This window comes from Lynx rufus, unplaced genomic scaffold, assembly GCF_022079265.1.
Source record: "Lynx rufus isolate CCGP_SWC_20201006 ecotype Redwood Valley unplaced genomic scaffold, mLynRuf1.p SCAF_8, whole genome shotgun sequence".
In the NCBI taxonomy this organism is placed as follows: domain Eukaryota; kingdom Metazoa; phylum Chordata; class Mammalia; order Carnivora; family Felidae; genus Lynx; species Lynx rufus.
In genome coordinates, this window is record NW_025814896.1 from 83,357,370 (window position 1) to 83,362,485 (window position 5,116).

At 46.2% G+C, this 5,116-nt stretch overlaps 1 pseudogene; it reads right to left on the minus strand.

Moving 5' to 3' along the window:
• Window positions 1-336: 336 nt before the first annotated feature.
• On the minus strand, window positions 337-3,724 carry LOC124503922 (40S ribosomal protein S25-like; annotated as a pseudogene).
• Between the last annotated feature and the right edge of the window lie 1,392 nt (window positions 3,725-5,116).

The window sequence follows — 5,116 nt, forward strand, 5'->3', positions numbered from 1 at the left end:
GCTCACATGTCTTTGCCATGTCACTCTCCCTCCTTCTGGCCATCCAGTACCTTGAAGCCCCGCTTCCTCCCAGTTGTCTGTCTGCTCCAGTTCCCGGAGCTCATCTTTGAAAACATAGCACTTTTTTGTTCAACTCACTTGGCCATGCATCGCTTCTGCCTAATGGCAGCTCTAGTCTTGTAATTTATTTTTTTCAGGTATTTATTTTTTTCTGCCTTATCTGTGTCTCCCTCACTCCCTGCAGATTATGAGCTCCATGAATTTGCTTGCTTGCTTTATTTATTTATTTATTTATTTATTTATTTCCTTATTTTTGATTTAATAAAGTTTTGTCTTTCAAAGTGTACAGTTGGGGGGACGTGTGTATGCATCTTCACCAGCAGCTGGTGCATCTCTGTCCTTGGTATTTCTGGTGTAAATGACATGAGCTCTGTGCTTTGAAACCCGTTCGGTAAGTCCTTTACTAAGGAGCTCCTGAAGGGCTGCCCTGGCCCAGGGAACCCTGAATCTCCAGTCTCTCCAAGACAACAGCTGGGGTTATAAGCTTATAGTTGGGAACTTCCTTAAGGAGTTGGTCATATGTCGTTTTGTCAGACAAGACCAGGTCATTGAGCTTGTCCCGAACTTTGCCTCTGGACCACTTCTTCCTTTTGGCCTTGCCCCCAGATTTGTTCACTGGGTCTTTGTCTTTCTTGGGCGACTTTCCAGCCTCTTTCTTCGTGTTGTCCCTGTAGCATAGTGAAGCTCGGAGAACAGCTGCCCTCACTGCAGGCTCACTAAGACGTCGGACAAAAAAGCCCCTTGAATTTGCTTTGCATTTCTCTGTAACCTGCGCAGGGCCTCATCCAGTGCCTTGGACAGAGAGGAATCAATAACTGCTCCTTGAGTCAATAAGTGAATAGAGAAAAGACTCATGGAAATTTGGAGAAGGACACTCTGATGTCCTCTATCTCCACTCGAGAAATTAGCTGGTCCTGAACCCTTTGGACCAATGCTTGCAGGGATTGCATGCTAGCATCTTTGTTTCTTTCACAGACATTTATCATTAATGGTGTAGGCGCCAAAGAGAGACCCCCTTAATTCAAATCCCAGCTCCTTCCTCTAGGCTGTGTGACCTTGGACAAGTGACTCAAGCTCCCTGAGCTTCATCTTCCTAATTTGTAAAATGGGATAATGTTAGTGCTGGACTCTAAGGGTTGTTGTGCAGTTGAGATGAGGTAATGCATATTAAACCTTTGGCAGGGACCAAATGGTGAGTGCTCAGAAGAATAACATTTGGTGCCTGTCTGTAGGGAGCTCATTACCCAACAGAGAAATAAATGCATGCTAATGCCACTGTGTATCTTGAGTGCCCAGAAGCCAACCTGGAGACACGAATTTGAGTGCAAGTAGTTTGTTTGGAAGAGATGCTATGAAGCCCAGGGAAGGGCCTGGGGAGGGGAGGTAGAGATAATCTATAGTACTTTAATGAACAGGTTGCCACTGCGGGCAACTGGGGCTCAGCTCTGCTGAGACCTCTGGGAGACAGACAACTCAGAGTTGCCCCTGCTCCTCCCAAGGGCAGGAAAGTTGGGGCGTTTTTCACCATCTCCTGTTACTCATTGCTTGAGGGTTGTTCCCAAAGGCCGACCTCTCCTGCACTTTCATCCTGCTCTCCACTAGCAGTCAAAACCCTCAGGCCAAGAATGAAAGCTGCCTACAGAAGACAGGCTGGAGACAGGGTCAGAGTCTCCACTGGACACAGTGTGGGGACTGTAGGTGGGGTATGGACCATGAACACACTTGCTGTGAGTTACTCCTGTCATCTGTGAGAGCTGGTGGAGGCACATAATAATTACCCTTAAATTTGTCTAAGGAGAGGATTGAGCTTTGGGGCAAATGCCTCTGAAGAGAACCCTGTGGCCTCTACAAGGGATGTGCTGTGATGGATGGCTCTCAAATCCCAGCCGTGCCCTATCCTGGCTGCGCTGAAGGTCGGCTCCGGAAATGCAGGGATTGCTTGCTGCCCGAGGTCTTGGCGAGAAAGGCTCAGGCCTAATTGTCTCACCAGGAGTCTGCGGCCCTGCTGTCTTAGCAGTAAGCAGCCAGGGCAGGAGAGAGCTAGCTCAGGGATTCAAAGAGGCTAGTGCTGCTTCGGTCCCCTCCTCCTACTTCTTAAACCTGAGAAGAAAAGGGAACAAATGTACAAAAAGCACAGTAAATTTGGGAAAGATTTGCAGTTTTGCCTTTCTATCTACGTTCTTCATTACAGTCTGTCTTCTCCCTGCCACAACTGTCTCCAGAACCTATGGTCAGAAAAAAATGGGCTTGGGGGCACCTGGGTGGCTCAGTCAGGTAAGCTTCCGACTTCAGCTCAGGTCATGATCTCGCAGTTTGTGAGTTCCAGCCCTGCGTCGGGCTCTGTGCTGACAGCTCAGAGCCTGGAGCCTGCTTCGGATTGTATGCCTCCCTCTCTCTCTGCCCCTCCCCTGCTTGCACTCTGTCTCTTTCTCTCTCAAAAATAAATGAACATTAAAAGAAACAAAAAAGAGGAAAAAAAAAAACAGGCTTTTGAACAGAGCTGGAGAGAATTCAAGAAGTATTCCTTATTCCACAGGTACTTTGAGAGGGTCCCTTGGAGACTTGCTGCAAGTCTGGCTCATAGGCATAGCCAGATGAGGAGGTACAAGACAGGGTGACTTGGGGGTGTAGGACACCCCATACCCCCATATTTTAGCCCTCTTGGTCCATTTAAAGCTGTAATCATAATTCTATGCCTGTAATTTTGATTTTTTTTAATATTCATTGTTGTCTCTATCAGAGCATGAACTGGGGGGGGGCATGAGTAGAGTTCCCCCCAGAACCCATGTCCACTCAGAACCTGAGAATGTGACCATATTTGGAACTCGGTCTCTGCAGATGTAATTGGTCAAGATGAGGTCATGCGGAATGAGGGTAGGCCTTAAATCCAGTATGACTGGTGTCCCGTAAGAAGAAGGCCATTTGGACACAGAGGCACAGATATGCAGGGAAGGGGGCCACGGGTGGGTGGAGGCAGAGATTGCAGGGTGCGGCTGCAAGCCAAGGAATACCGAAGATGACTGACAACTGTCTGACACGGGAGTAGGCAAGGAATGTATCTCTTCTAGCACCTTCGGAGGGAGCACAACACTGCTGTCACCTTGATTTCTGACTGGTGGCCTCCAGAACCGTGAGACAATCCCTTCCTGTTGTTTCGAGCCCCCCAGTCTGTGTCACTTGTTATGGCAGTGTTTAGTTCAAAGCATGTTGGTTGACTCAAGATGTTAAAGGGAGCTTCTTGAAGAGTATACATTACCAGAAGGTGTGGCCTTTCCAGCCTGGCTGCTATCACAGCTGTAGAAATTAGAGTATCAGATGCTGAGAGCAGGACCCAGGGGTTTGGGGTGCTGGGCAGTTGCCTCTTGGGAGGACTGGACAGTACTAGGGAAAGGAAACACTTAAGAGGGAGCTGAAAGGGAGCCAAGACTTCTTTCATCTGCTTCCCAGTTTGGGCTAGCGCTGGCCTGGTTTCAGGGCCCTCACATCTAATTATATGAGTTCAGAAAGGCTCAGACACTCTTTCTGGGTGTGGGGCAAATCCTCAAGAATCTAAGGTCCTGACCGTGGATTCCTCCAGCTGGACTCCAGAGGACAGGGTATCACCAGGGGTGGAGAAAAGGGGATGGTGGTTTGGAGTTGAAGTCAACTTTTGCAAATAGCCCATTGTTCTCTTTCATCCTTCTGTGAAAGAGGATCAGAAGTTCACTGCGTGGCTCTAAGGAAGTTCCTGGCAGCTCTGTTTATAATAGCAAGATTTTGGAAATGACCCAAGTGTCTGACAATGGATGATTGGTTACATAAAGCATGGTTTAGCCAGACGCTGGAATTCTATTCAGCCATTAAAAATGATGTCATGGATGACTGTTTATTGACATGATAAAAGGATATCATGTATGGAGAACATATATGCACATATGTAATATTTTATCCAAATGATATATGTATGACATATGTTTGCAGCATAGAAAAAGATCCACAGGAAATAAGACCAAGGTTTTAACAGGGGCTTTCGCTTGCTGGTAAGATTGTGGGTGATTTTCTCCCTGACAATAGACATGTATCTATTTGTAATATAAAACTAAAGTTGTTTTAGTTTTAAAAAATGTTTCTCCAGTGTTGTGTAGATTGACCGTGAGCTTACTCTCCCCTTCTCCTCTATCAGAATTTACTTTTCTGTGTTTTTTGTTTTTTTGGTTTTTTTCGGCACAGGTTTGGGTTCTCTCTCTCACTGAGTCAACAGAGGGCCATGACAGCAGCACAGAGAAAACCTCATTGCCAGGGCAGATGGACAGTCTTGCCGCAGACTCTGGCATCCCCTTGGGACTCGCCTCTTTGGTACTGAGATCAGCTGAGATCACCTGTGATGGTCCTTCCTCTTTGTTCCAGAGAGCGTGGACTTCCTGACCTCAACTCCTGCAGACCATTCAATGTTGCGTCAGCCTTTTATTCTCTCTGTTCAATCTTGTCTTGCTTGAAGTTCCAACTTTCACAGTATGTCTGTAAATATTGCTTTGAAAAAGGTTTAATGTTCTACTCTAGTTCAACTCAGCCAGAACTTATTTTACTGATGACTTTGTGCCAGGCTTGATCACTAAGACAAGGGTCTACCCTTGAGAAGGGACTGTGGCTGATGGGGGCTCCTATGAGGTGCCAGACACTTTGCTGAGGACTTTATATGCATTCTCTCAATTTAATTGGTTAGCAACCCTTTGAGTAAGTACTAGTATTTTTGTGGCACAGATGAAAAATTAAGGTTTGGCAAGTGCTCAGTAATTGTTTAATAGCAAGACATGAATTTAAATCCAGTTCTATCTGACTCTACTACTACCACTACCACGACCACGACCACCACCACAACTCCTCCTCCTCCTCCTCCTCCTCCTCCTCCTCCTGCTACTACTTTATTCTAACTACTAATACTATTATGACTATAACCACTGTTACTACTGCCACAGCTTTTGTGGCTGCTACTATGACTTTACTCCACTCCTACTTACTCTAAATACTACTACTACTTTATTCTTACTACAACTGCTACTATAGCTATGACTACTGT